This window comes from Athene noctua, chromosome Z, assembly GCF_965140245.1.
Source record: "Athene noctua chromosome Z, bAthNoc1.hap1.1, whole genome shotgun sequence".
NCBI classification, from domain to species: domain Eukaryota; kingdom Metazoa; phylum Chordata; class Aves; order Strigiformes; family Strigidae; genus Athene; species Athene noctua.
In genome coordinates, this window is record NC_134077.1 from 24940166 (window position 1) to 24954392 (window position 14227).

General features: G+C 37.9%; 1 protein-coding gene across 5 annotated transcripts in view; it reads left to right on the top strand.

Moving 5' to 3' along the window:
* Nucleotides 1-14227, top strand: part of MAST4 (microtubule associated serine/threonine kinase family member 4) — a 320186-nt gene that overhangs the window by 68219 nt on the left and 237740 nt on the right. The window lies entirely within an intron of this gene.

Below are 14227 nucleotides of genomic sequence, written 5' to 3' on the forward strand. Positions count from 1 at the left end.
CTAGTAGATGCTGGTAATAGAGGGGTGTGTGTGGTGCTTGTCTTGCTTTTGGCAGCACTCCCCTTTCACTAGTGCAAAGTGGAAAAAGTTGAAATAAGACTCTAATACAGTGTGAAACATCCTTGCTAGAGTTGTACTTAATTTTTTATTAAATCAGGTTACTTTAGCAAAATACTACTAGAAAACCCTTCTAATTCAGAGGTTACTGTCATGTTGCAGACATTGTAGTGCTTCTGTGCTAAGTTCAACACTCCAGACATTTTAATGAAACTTGCATTAAATTATTGTAGATTTATAGTGATATCAAAGTAATCAACTGCTACAATTTAGTATATGACTAGTCCTTGTAATTTAGAGAGTTCTAAGTCATACTGAACTTTTGAGAAAGTGTGTATAAATCTCTGAGGTGATATGATCTATAAATAAAACTCTAAATGCCATACAAGTAAATCTCTTGCTGTTAATTTTAGGTTTTCTGTACAAGGGTGAAGAAACCAGAGGATCTTTAAACTGTAAAGACAAATGCAGTTGTTGTTTTAACTTGGATGCTTTTTACATGCCTGTCTGTTTTGTGCCCTTCCACACATACATGCTGATGTCTGTTTTCATATACAATGTGTGATATATTCTGCTATCATTTCCCTGCCTAATGGGACTTAATACAGTATTTTTAAAAAACTAAGTAGGAATGTTTCTTTCTCCTACCCATCAGTGTCATTGTATTAAATTACTACCCGTTTTACTGGAATAGCCTGGATATAGAGACCAGAATGAGTGAGAATAAGTCTACTTAATAAGCGTGGGTTTTACAAAGAAGCTATTTAGAAAATGTGGACAGTTACTTGCTTGGATTACACAAAGAATTAATTAGAGGTCTGGAGTGTTTAAAATAATCCATTTTTACCTTTCTGGTTACATCCTCGCATAGTGTTCATGGGTTTTCCTAATGGTAATACTTCTTTAAGTCTTCAGTCTTAAGAAAAAAATTTCTTTGAGCCACGTAATGATTCGTGGAAACAGACTACAACTCAGAGTTATAAAGCAGGTATGTTTACTCTGGCACCGGGGTGCAAGGGGATTTCTCCACAAAGCTTGCACACCACCAGCACATTTTTCCAGAAATTTACAGAGTGTGGTTATACATATTGATTGGATTACATAATACAAATATCCATATGCATAAGTAAGGCTGGGTTAGTTCTAGAGGCTGGTGTCAGCAGTTTATGTTCTCTTTGAGCCTGTGCATTGCCTCCTGGTGGTCATCTTCGGGGGTCTTTGGGAGGCAGGCTCACAGTCTTTCTCACCTTGTACTTTTCCTCGGACCATGTACAGATTCTCTTAGCCAATTTCTTGAATAACAAGAGTGGTTCCTGCTGGTTGGCCACCTCTATTTTATCTAAAAGCACCAGTATTATCAGTTTCTACAGTCCATATATGTCTATCTATCCGTTACAAAGACTAAACTTGTTAGAACCCATCTACTTTCCAAGGACATGTTTCTTATTTTTTTTCTGAATATTGTAGTTCTTGGTAAGTTTCCACAGAACAGTCAGGGCAAGCAGCATTATTAAGCAATATTCAGAAATCATTTTAAATTGCTCTAAGTAAATCAGTTCAAAAGTAGGTGATCATTTCCTTCTATCAGTAGTGTTAATAAACACTTCTGGTAATGACAGACATGGGTAAATTGTCTGAGACTTGACAAATGGCAGCTGACAGAACATGTGAAATGCAGTGGAGGCACTTAAAATTATGAACTTGGTTCTTGATTATTGCCCTTAACTACAAATCTCTGCCAAATGCAAACTGGGTTGTGCTCCCCCCTTCCCCAGATATGCTTGCCCTTCTGACATTTTTTTTTTTTGGTGAGACTAAAAGAAGCATGCCAATCTCCAAATTCTGTGTTAGACATCTGAGGTAAAACTATGAAGCTATCAAATGCTTTATTGTAGTTCAACTTCAAAACAGTTCAGGAAAAGGGTTTTTTCATGGCAGCTATTATTCGATAACTGTGCATGCTATCTTTCTCAGCGCTGAACAGGAAGAAAGAGATCAAAAAGCCCTTGTCTGCAAGGTCTCTTGTGGTGAGGCTGCATTATTTAAAAACTTATGAGCATGTTAAAGGCAAATGTGGAGAAAACCTGCGTTTTTTGGAACTGTATATACTGCTTGTTACAGTTAATGAAAAAATACGAGGAGATACATCTACTAGTAATTATTACTAATTTGTCCTCGAGTATACACATGCACATCACTGCTACATTGATCGAGTACACCATTTCTTTTCTAAATCAGACTGTAAATTAACAATGCAACCCCTTCACATAAATAATCTTGCTTTCATCTTGCATTGATTTATGGATCAACTTGAGCTCCATTACATGCTAAGAACCTTTTACTCAAAGCTCATTTTATCATGGGTTTCCTCTCTCTTGTTTTGTACCTGCCTTGCATAAATGTGTTGTGATTCCCTTTGATACATTACTCCTAATTAAAGTGATGTTGAATTTGAAACTTTATATGGCAAAATTGATTATTTAGTATTTTAGTGATCTAAATAAGGAATAATAAATTAAGAATATTTTTTTTTATTTTTGTGTGTAAAGATTATGTCTTCCATTCTTAAAATTGAGGTATTTGTGAATTGCTGTAGCTGGAATGCCCAGTTACGCTTAACAGTGCTCGATAGTGCTTATTAGGAAGCTGCATTATAAATGTGTTTTCCATTAGTTAGAGGAGTAAGTTAAAGAACAGGAATGCTGCAAGTTGCTTAGTAGGTTCCTCAAATGCTGCATTATGGTCAGGGAGCTACTTTGTGCTTAGAGAGGCCATTGTTCAGAGTGGCTTATCATGGGGAGCTGGTCAGTGGTATGAGGAATGTTTCACCTTGCATTTTTATTTTTAATTTTGCTGTAACTGAGGGAAGAGTAAGACCTAATTGAGCATGGATGGAGCAGACAGAGTTGAATAAACAATTAGTTTCCTAAGTCCTCCAATGTGATAGAATAAATGAATCCTTCATAGGTAGTCTAGGAGCTCATTGGTGAATGTGACTGGAAATAGATTTTATAAAGAACTAAACTGCTTTCACTTCATTAGTATTCATAGTGTAACAAAAAACCCTTCTCCTTCCAGAGATGTATATTCTCTTAATTATTTTTTTTCATGAATGATCATGTTGTCAACAGCTGATGAAGATGAATAGGTCTCTTTCTTATATATTTCAGTTTTTTTGCAATTGAAAGTGACTTTGAAGGTTAGTTTTACTAAACTTTCATCCTCCTAGCTAAAGAGACAGGAAAAATATTTCTTAAAAATCTGTATGAGCAACAGCATTGGAAATGTTTGAAGTGAAGTGGTGTGCATGTGGATGCCTGCATGTACATGGAGTGCAAATACGTATTTCCATGCATTTGTCATGCCTTTCTTGTGTTGTAAAAAAATCATTAAAATAATTAATGGTGAAAATTCTTCCTGTGATGTCGAGAAATATCAAAGTTCTTTCCCATTTGCTGTGTAGCTAATTTCTCCTTTCACTGACAATTTAAAGAACTATTCAGTATGACTAGTTTGTTATTTTTCTCTACAGCAGAGCATAGTGCATAGTATTGCTAGTGCTACTAATAGCTCTGCATATGATAGTATGAAAACAAATGCAGCCATAGAACATTAAAAACCAAAAATTTGCCAAGAAAGAGGTTTTATGCAAGTAAAAGTAAGAACATACTACTTTGGGTGGTGTAATTTTTTTTAGTGATGCTCAATATTGATAACTTTAATTTAAACATGTTGATGTTTGGTTCCTAGTGTTTCAGCTGAAAACTTGGTTGTCTTTGTTCTCTTCCTTGTCTTAGGAGTACATAAATCAGTGAAAATAAAACAACCCCCCTGAAGTAGGTGCTGTGTGTTAGGAAGATGTGATTTTTGGAACTCGCTCTGATATTACCCTGCAAAGTTGTGTGTTTGTGGGGATGCAGCAGGGGCAGGTACCACTACTTCTCAGTGTCCATGGACCTGCTTGGAAGGAGCAGAACTGCTGAAGCACTTGTGCCAGTGCCTACATCTTAAACCTGCAATGTCTTGTTATTCCTGAGATTTTGTGTGTATCGGTGTTTTTTCTTCTTTAACACTGCAAGCATGTAGATTTCCAGTTGTTGTCCCTTTGTCCCAACAATGGTGTTTCCCAGATCCTGGCAGTGGCCCACTAGGGTTGGGAGTTGGGTTGTGTCCCTGATTTCCTTCCTAATTGAAGCGGGGGGTGTTTGAGCAGCTTTTTGCTCGATTTTTTTTTACTGCTGCCAGGCTACTTACTGAGTCTTTCGTAGCAGGCAGATGTGACAGTGGTCACCAACATCAAATTTCAACACTATGAAACACTTTTTTTCCTGCTAAGATGGCCAGCAGGACAGGGAGAGGAAGGGAGTATCCTTCCTGCTGCATAGCAGTGGCATGCAGTGCTGCATTTGGGCAGTGAAGGATGGGTTTTGTTTTTTTATCTTCCTTTGTCAGATCCTTTTTTAAACTGAAGTGGAGGTGAAATGTGAGCATGCTTCCTGATGTTCAAGCAGCTCTCAGCTGTATCCCTACAGAAAGGTGTTTTTTTCCCTAGAGCAGAGCTGAATGGGTTGGACAGAACCCTTGAACCCTACTCTCTGTTTTCATGGTTTTTTAGATTAAATTGTCAAACTTCCTTACAGAATCTGCTGTGTTGAATCTGGTCCCTCTGCATCTGTCCTAGCTGGGCTGACCTGTTGAGCTGCTGCAGCTTCACCCTGGCTGTGTGTGACGCTTTGACTTACCTTGCTTTTCTAGAGTGTTGGCAGTTTTCCCTGGTTGGAACTAAGTGTAGTGGTTGTTGTTTTATTTTATTTTATTTTTTTTGTCAGAAGCAGGCGTTTGTGTATCATGTGTGTTCCTGAGATGATACCTGTATGACTGTCAGATTAAAAAGAAGGTCTTGATGCTACCAGCAAGTGCCCTATGTCATCCCCTTTTAGCACAAGTTGAGCTATATCTATATATATTTTTTTAGAACTGTGTTTGGGTTTTTGGCTCTTCTAGGCCCTTATAAGAGATCTGCAGAACCTGCTATTTGTTAATCTTTTTCTTAATGTTCATTAAAGGCAGGTGACTAAATCTAAGGAGATTAGGAGACACTGAGTTTTTGAAAGCAGTGTCTTCAGTACAAATACTGTTGCTTCCTTTGTTCCCTGGAAAGGGAGCAGTCTGTCTGTCCATCTGTGTGTACAGAGCTGACACACAGGAAGCTTTCAAGAACTGAAGGACTCCATCATATTGTAACAAAACTGTTCCGTCTCAACCAGGGTGAAGTAATAATTGGCTCAGACAACAGTGTGCATGCATATTTATAGGCTACTTCTTGGCCTTGTAGAATACTGTGAAGACAGTGCTTCATTTTCTGTTCAATTATGTAAATATGTTTGTGAAAAAGCGTTGGATGCAAGCGGATATTTTTTTAACACAGCTGTAGTGGATTCTTCATATTTCTCCAAGTTGTATTTATTTATTTTTAATTGACCATAGGCCAGATTTGTTTTCAAGAAAAATGCAACTGTTTTAAAGGCAAATTTGCATATCTAGAGAAGGTGTGAAGTAGGTAGCAAAATAATGTGGATATATCTCTTTTGATCCTTAGCAAAATTCTTGAGATATTTCTGTATTACCTAGGATATGATAGGTAAGAACATGCTATAGAGAAACATCATGAACTTTGCAGATTCTGTTTGTTTATGTGACATCATGTGTTCTGCATATTAGACTTTAGTTTTAAGTGTTGTATTTGTGTGTATATATAGAATGTAAAATCAATAAACAAAATGGTTAGAAGTGATGCTCTGTGAACAGCAGAGCTTTACAATGGGTTTCTCCTCTTTACCTTTGTAAGGACATGTTTGCAATGTCAACTGACGGTTTTGTTCTTATGTAAATTGAGAGTTGCTGTATAAGTGTTAGGAAATAATAATCTGACTGTAAGCAAGACCTTTTCTGCCTCCTAACATTTTTCTTTAACAGGGAGCCTAGAACCTGACTTGCTGTCTGTGCAGTAGCTGTCAGACTGGTGTCACTGTCCTAAAAAGGAAACTGGAGCTCATGGCGGGGAGTGAAATAGTCCAAAGCTTGAAGTCTGGAACAGGAATGACAGATGCCGTTCAGCTGGAGAACTAGTGAGGTCTCTCAGCCCAAGCTGAGGGAGAGCATTTCTGTGGACAGTGTGTGGAAAGGCTTTGCCAAATTTAAATGTGGAATGAATCTTCTCACTTGACCTGTGGTGGGGAAAAAAAGTCCCTGCGTGTTTTGAGGAAGTGGGCAAGAAATGGTATCTTTCCTTGTCCAGTGAAATCCGTATGGCCTGGTGAGAATTCCTCTGTATCCACCCTTTGCCTTCATTATCCTTTGCTTCTTGGAAGTGGTGCTAGTTTTTTGATAAGTGTTTCCTTTTATCTCTGCAGAATTAGGTTATTTGTGATTCTTTGTTCAGCAAAGCAGAGGCTACTCTAAGTACTGTAAATGTTCAGAATAACTTCATGTTCTATAAACCCTACTCAAAACTGAGGTGGGTTAATATTGCTTGTGGGCAGAGGGAATGCAGAATATTCCAACCATCAGCTGATTTTATTAGAACTGTTAATGATCTCTTTCAGCTGTTGGGATTGGTGCAGGTTTGTGGAGACTCCTATGTACCCCCAGATTGCCTCCAAGCAGGATTCTTCAGAAGCTGCTTATGTTGTGACCAAAAGCAGTGGAGCTGCTCCTCACAGACATGAGTTACTGCAGGGTATCTGTTGGAAATCTGTTTGCACCTCTGCTTGTGACATTGTAAGACAGACCTGTTAAGTGACTATATACTACCACATTGCAGCATCTCCTTTTGAAGTCTAATTTGGTTCTACTGAATTCTTGTCAAGCATCTGAAGTAACTACAGTGCACTATGCTGTTAACTGGCTGCAGTGTATTTTTAAGCAAATTCTAAGGTGCCTCTGGCTTTTGGAACTATAATCCTATCCATTAATAAGATCATATTCGGTGTTGCCCTCTATGTCAACACAGCTAATCAAAACTCACATATCTGTGCCAAATTTAATTAGACTTAGGGAGAATATTTACGTGATGAGAACATAGTTCTTACTTGAAGTAAATTTGTATAGCTTGTGTCCAAAAAAGGGGCCTTGCTGGGATACTACGTTTCAGCATCTGTGCTTAAAACGCTCACAAGGGAGCCAGATAGAGAGGCAGTGTGCTGAGAGGGACCCAGTGTAAATAATGTGAAGAAACAGATTGATTTATGTTCCTATCAGTCTGCTTTGCTACAAGGGGTCAATTGCTGTTGAACTAGTGCTGGGTCTTAACTGGCCTCAGAAGCACTCTTGCTTCTGGCATGGCTTAAGTCTGGAGATGGAAGAGACAGGAGGGATTAGTTAGGTTTGTGAAGCCATACTCCTCTTAAGCACTGAGCTTTATAAAGAAGAGAGTTTTTACTGAACAGCTGAATGTCTTTTCACCACCAGGTAGGCTCTTATACTTCTGTCTGCATGGCACTAGAATGTGATGCTTTCCATTCTCTCTTCTTTAAACATCTGGATAGGTATGATGCGATTTGGCATGTTTGATGACAACATACTTATTAGTAGAATTTTATTTTCAGACTTATGGTTGATAATGAAAAAAACTTAAGCAGTAAAAATATGCTGGATATTTTCTGATTTTGGTGCACTATATGTGAAAGTTTCAGGTGATGTGTCTCTTTTGGATTGGTGCCTGACTGGGGGAGGCTTAAAATGGGTGACAGCACGCAGCCTTTTTATGGAAACTTTAGGATTTAATGTGCATATACAACATGACCTGTGGTAGTGTGAATTGTGCAGTATTCAAGAGGAAGACATTAAAATGCTTAATAGAACATCTCTGTTTGTATTTTCAAGACTGAATACTTTCTATGTTTCTTTGGGAAGTATGAATATTACCTGTGGAGTGATTGGGAGAGGTTGGGCATGAAGTACTTTGGACAATAAAACCATAGTGGGTGTTCCAAGAAAAGGTGGAGATGAGCAGTTCAGTTTTCATTTCAATTTGATTTTTATTGGAAAAAAAATCCCATGTTGCTACAAATCTCAGCAGCTCAGAATAACTTATTTTCCTTATCCTGTGTTATCAGTGTGATTGTGTTAGCTTAGCTTCATTTACATTCTTGTAGCATGGATTTTCTCTTCTAAAATCCACTTTTTCTTTTTTTTTTTTTTTTTAATGGGTGCCTCATACCTCGTTATGTACTTGGCTCAAATTGTACTTCTAAACACTGATGCTAGGTCTTACTTTCAACTGGTTGTCAGGTCCTTAATTTTTGTAAGAACATGTGGGCTGATGTACTTGATGTGACTACTTGCTGATATAATTATCAAGCAGAGAATTCATTCTAGCTGTAGAATAAGTACATGATGGTAGACAGCTGGATTTTTATGCTACTGAGATTTTAAAAACCATGAAGATAATCCTTCCTGAGTAGGTGAGCTGTTAAAAGTCCATGGCTAGTACTGTGTGAGAATAATTTTCTTTAGAGTAATGGAGCTGATTCCATTTACACAGAAAATGAATAGCTCCAAAATATGGAAAAAACCCAAACTGTTTGAAGACAAATTGATTCAGTCCTGATTCCCTGGAGGAAATTCCTGTATAACTGGAGGAGACTGTCACTCAAATTCCATCCATGTATCTATATAGGGTCTTTAAATCTACATGTAGAAGTCTGGCATAAAGATACTTTGATTCTGTTCTATGTAATTTTTAAGCTGTTCTCCTCTAATGATAGTGTTCCTTTTTTTTTTTAAGGTTCATGGGAGTGAGGGAAGGAATAGGGTTTTGTGAAAGCTGCTATCTCATATTTTACACTGCTTCTGTGGAAATTTCATACCTACAACATAAACAGGCAATTTTAAAAATGAAATATATGGAAAAATGGATTGGAAGAATTTTGTAGAACAGTACATTCTGCATAGCTTGGGGATTGCCATGTCTTTTCTGTCTTTCAAAGTGCTTTTGCCAGAAAGAAATGTTGGGGGAGGGAGCATTTTTACATAAGTTAACTATCCATGCATCATGAATATTAATATCAGAGACTAGTGGTGAGATAAGTACTGATGAAAAATGTCTTTTCTACACAGCCTGTATATGGCTAACTTAAGTTCCTTTGTACTATAGATACAAGACAATCAAATATACTTGTCTTAGTTGTTACGGGCCTTTGAAGTAGTGACTTTCTGAAATGATTTCTCAAAGTCTTTTATTCCCCTGTTCTGCAATTCCATAGACAAGTGGAAAAACTGTCCCCCATTATCCCATTACTCCTTAAGTCACTAACACTTCTCTCCACACTCTTTTTTAAAGAAATGTATGCTTGCAGCCTGAGTATGGTAATAAAGTGGGCAGAGCATGTGATAGCCAAATCCTCAAAATAAAACATGAATGTTGTCTTTTGCCTGCTGGGGTACAGCTATTGTATTTTTTGCGACTTGCTGTCAAGCAAGTTTTGCTGAAAAAAAAAAGGTGTAACCAGCCATTACCTTGGTTCTCCTGTTGTTCTTGTATGCCATCCAACATCAACACATGCCCATATAGCTAGTAAGGATGAAGTAAATGCCAATAGAGTGATCACTGTGGCTGGGCAAAACTTCAACGTGCTGAGTAAAAGAAGCTTGAGTAAAATTATTTAAAATATCTCTGGTGGAATTTCAAGATACTTGCCTTGGTGTTGTCTTGCCCACAGCAGTGTCCAGTACGTACCTGGTAAGACACACAGCCTGAACTTTCATAGTGTTCAGGTTGCCAGGAGGTCTTTTAAATAAATATTAACAAGTTTGAATAGGTCTTGCTATTACTTACTTATTTAAACTTGTCATAATCTTCTTACTGAGCAATTTAGCTGAATTAATCACTTTGTGTGATTTGAATATGTGCTGTGATACACCTCTTCAGAATCAGCTGGGTGTTCCAAGGAATCAGTACCTAATAAAATGTTCTCTCTACTTGGAATTGCATCCTCTGCCTGGCAGGAGGGGAAGGCTGTTCTGTTGAGGACAGAAAGCTGCTTCATCTGCTGCATAGGCTTTTGCTTGAAGTAAGGTTTGAATGGGGACTAGAAAGGCCCTCTGGGTCAAATCTGTTCGTCTAGCTGTCTATTCTTTGAGAGTAGCACAAGAAGTTAGTGGGAGCTTGCAGAACTGGCTAATTTTTGTAGTCCATTTCCATCATGTTTCCCCAGCATCCAGAATTGTTATGTCAAGGCTATTAAAGAGTATATCCTTGTCTACTCTTCTTGGTCTACTACAACAGTAGGTACAATGTACAGACTCCTTTCAAGTACACACTGTACGTGCTTGTCGTTGTTTAACCCCAGCCATCAACTAAGTATCACGCAGCTGCTTGCTCCCTGCTCCCAGAGGAGAACTTAAAAAAAAAAAAAAAAAAAAAAAAAAAAGAAAAGAAGTAAAATTTATGGGTTGAGATAAGAATGGTTTAACAACTAAACTAAAAATATAATAATTTAAAATAACAGTAACTGTAATAAAAATGAATATAGTAAAAATGAGAGGGAGAGATAAAACCCAAGAAAAGAAAATATAAGGGATGCACAATGCAGTTGCTCACCACCTGCTGACTGATGCCTGAGCTGCGATCCACTCCTCCCGTTCAACTCCCCCCAGTTTATATACTGAGCATGATGTTTGATGATATGGAATATCCCTTTGGCTAGTTCAGGTCATCTGTCCTGGCTGTGCTCCCTTCCAGCTTCTTGTGCACCTCCTCACTGGCAGAGCCTGGGAAACTGAAAAATCCTTAACTTAAGTTTAACTTAAATCCTAAACCATCAGTGTGTTATCAACATTATTCTCACACTAAACTCTAAACACACACTGTACCAGCTACTAGAAGAAAATTTATCCCAGCTGAGACCAGGACAATACCTACCCCTTATTCTATACCATTTGCGTCATGCCCAGGTCCCACACTTTTCAGTACATTGCAATTATTCATGACCACCTTTCTTGTTTCTTAATATATACACAGATACCATTCCTGCAGTCTGTGGGCCATCCCTGTAAAATGTCTGAGTTCATTCAGATCATGGCTTTGGGCTCCATCTATCATAACAGTCAGTCTGGGCAGGAGGGATGGTGTGAAGTTCTCTGTCAGCAGAACAAGGTTGGGCTTTGGTGCAGTGCCACAGGCAGGTGACACTGGGCACAATAGAAAGGTGGTGTGTGGTGTTGGATTGTTGCATGCTGAAGTCAGTTCTGGTTCCATCACTACTGCACTTTGCTCAGTTTTTATTTGAGTTCATTCTTCATTAATCTAAGTCTTTCTTATTGTAATACCATTGTATAGCATGTAACAATTATAGTAATGGTGACTTACAGTGACAGGGTTACACAGCAATTAACATCTTACAATTTATTTTACCCTTTGGATACAAAAGCAAGTCTTTGGATAGCTTCCAGAAATGCTTTGTTGGTATATGTTTAATTGTTTCAATAAAGTAGAAGTTGACCATCAATATGAAAATGTTAAATCTTGCATTTCCATATTATTTCTTTGTAGTGCTAGACCATATAATGTGTTTTGGTACAGTTGCTGCAGGTGATGAGATATGGTTCTCTATATCCAGCTGAAAACCAGCTGGCAGATCTGTGTGTCATCTATGATATTGAATTAGACTATTCCTATATTAAAAAACCCTTCTGCCCTCAAGAAACAGTTAGTGAAAGCCAATATTGCTTTGATATTTTGGTCCTTGTCATATTAAAGAATGCTTATTTTTGTTCTGTTAACTCCGTGTAATAAAATAACATTCTCCTTCAAAAGAATCTGAATTTCACCCTGTGTATTTAAAAATGCAAAACTTCTGAAGTTGCATTTCGTCCCCATGTTTCTCATGTCAGAAGATTGCATATGGACTTTCAAACTGGGGACATCATGTTGGGAAGTGTTGTTGGGAAAGATATCTCCCCAGTGCTGTTTCTAAGAACCTCCGCATGTGGGACCTCAGGCACGACCAGTTCATGTGAGGTCAAAATTACTTCCTCCTGTCTGGTAACTTCTGTCCCAGTCACCAAGACGCAGTGCCCAGCTGTGCAGGGACTCCTTCTGTCTTTGCATGCAAGTCCTTGAAGAAGTTTGTATCGCTGAGAACTTGTGTACCCAAAGTTGGTGCTGGAGTTGTATCAAACAGAAATTGTAGTTGTGATAGAGTCACTTAGCAAATAAGGAGGTACCTTTGCAGGAGAATTCTGGCAGGGCATTGCTGTTAAAATGATGAGCTGATGGGGGTTGATATTTGATCTGTTTTAGCTTTCAAACATCATACTTTTTTGAAGCTGCCCATTTAGATAGTGGAAAAGCATGAATTGAGGAATAGTGGAAAATATGAATTGAGGGCCTGGATACTACTGTGCTGCTCTGTACTATAGCCCTATATTCAAGTTTCTTCTGAAACCTTGAAAGCTGTGGAAAAGGAGCACAGCTTAACTGGAAATGATTAATTTTGTAATCAAGTTGTGGAATGCACAAGTGTGTTCGCTCTGGGAGTGACTTGAGCATAAAGGTTATGTACGTGATTATAAGTGGAAAAGGTGACAAGGTGGAAGACACTAATTCTGTTGTGTAGACTTAAGTGCTAAAGTGCAAGGAGCTTAGTGCATCTGTTGATTTTAAATTTTTTAAAAATTTTTGTTTAAAGCTTTGATGAACCTTGTGAAAAAGACACTTAAAATGTGGTTGGTTACTTCAAAGTGTGAACCTTTTTCTAAGAAAGTGCATGAGTTTTTGCAAATAATTCACTTAAAGCATTGATCAGATCATGTTGTTGTCAGATGCTTAAAGTCATTTGGAGTGCAATGCTTGTTGTCATCCAGTCAGCGAGCAGTTTAAGTATTTGCTTATAGACTTATGTGAGAGTCTCAAAATAGTGTTTCTTAGAACCCAGCTGTTGTCAGCTGTTATTTCATTTTTAATTGATTTAGAAATTCACTGTGTGAGGTGTCAGCACTCGGAAATAGGAATATCTGTGATACACCTGTGTTTGTAAAAGATAAATGGTAAAAATGGTTAAATAAATATTCTTTGTTCTCAAAACCTCCCATTTTAGGAAGCTGCTAAAGGCATGGGCTGTGAGTTCATCAGTTACTTCAGTGTCTGGTCAGGAACATGAATAATATTTAGTACACGGAAGAAGCAGATTCAGAAACCACAGTGTTTCTTGATACTTTAGAAGAGTGTACCGGCAAACACTTCCAATAAGCTGCAGTTTGATTAAAAAGCAAAACAAAACCCAAACCACGAACTAACCTGAAATACTAAATACAAAAGAAACTCTAAACATGGCATTCGATGTGCTTTGTAGGCAATACAGTACTTTCCTGTGGGATTAACTGTAACCAATAATGAGCTTGGCTATGCATCTTCATTGGTGACTAGGGTGACCTTGACTTCTTCCTTTCAGTGGCCAGAAAGGATGAAGAAGCTGGGTAGGTGAGTGATTGGCTGGCTGATAAGTCTTAGTACATGAACTGTGAAAATCTAAAAGACTTTGATGTGCTTGGCTTCCTAAGAAATTGTGGCAAGAATCAGTGTTTAAATGTTAGAAGAGAAACATTTCAGTGGTTTGCAAAATAGTGAGACCATGTGACTGCACCAGCTAAAGGAGAAGGATGCATGTAAAACTCCTACTTTGCTTACTCACATCCCTGCTCTTTCTTCTTTTGCCTGTAGTTGCTCATTTTGTTTTTTCAAATTTAATCATATATTGATACATTAAATATGTAGTCAAGACCAGAAGGCTAAAAGGTTTTGTAAGAATAATGACAGGAACAGATTTTGAAGAATGAGGATCTGTATTTACGCTTATTTCAGAGTCACTGTAAATGAATGCCTGTTTTATAAACAAGATTTTTTTTTTTTTTTTTTTTAACTGGTGATAAATCTATATATTTGTCAGTGTTTTCCTAGACTTGGTAGTGGTTTGCATTTTGTTGATAGTACAGTGCCATCTAGTGACTGCTCGCATGAAGCTGGGGAGAAACTGCGAAGGAGAAACGTCGGCAAGATCGGATCGTGTAGGTTGCAAGTTCACATGGTTCATACCTGCAAAAAAACTGCTTATGGAAGATCGAGCACGATGAAGTCTAATTTTTTTTCTTTTTTTTGTATCATAAGACA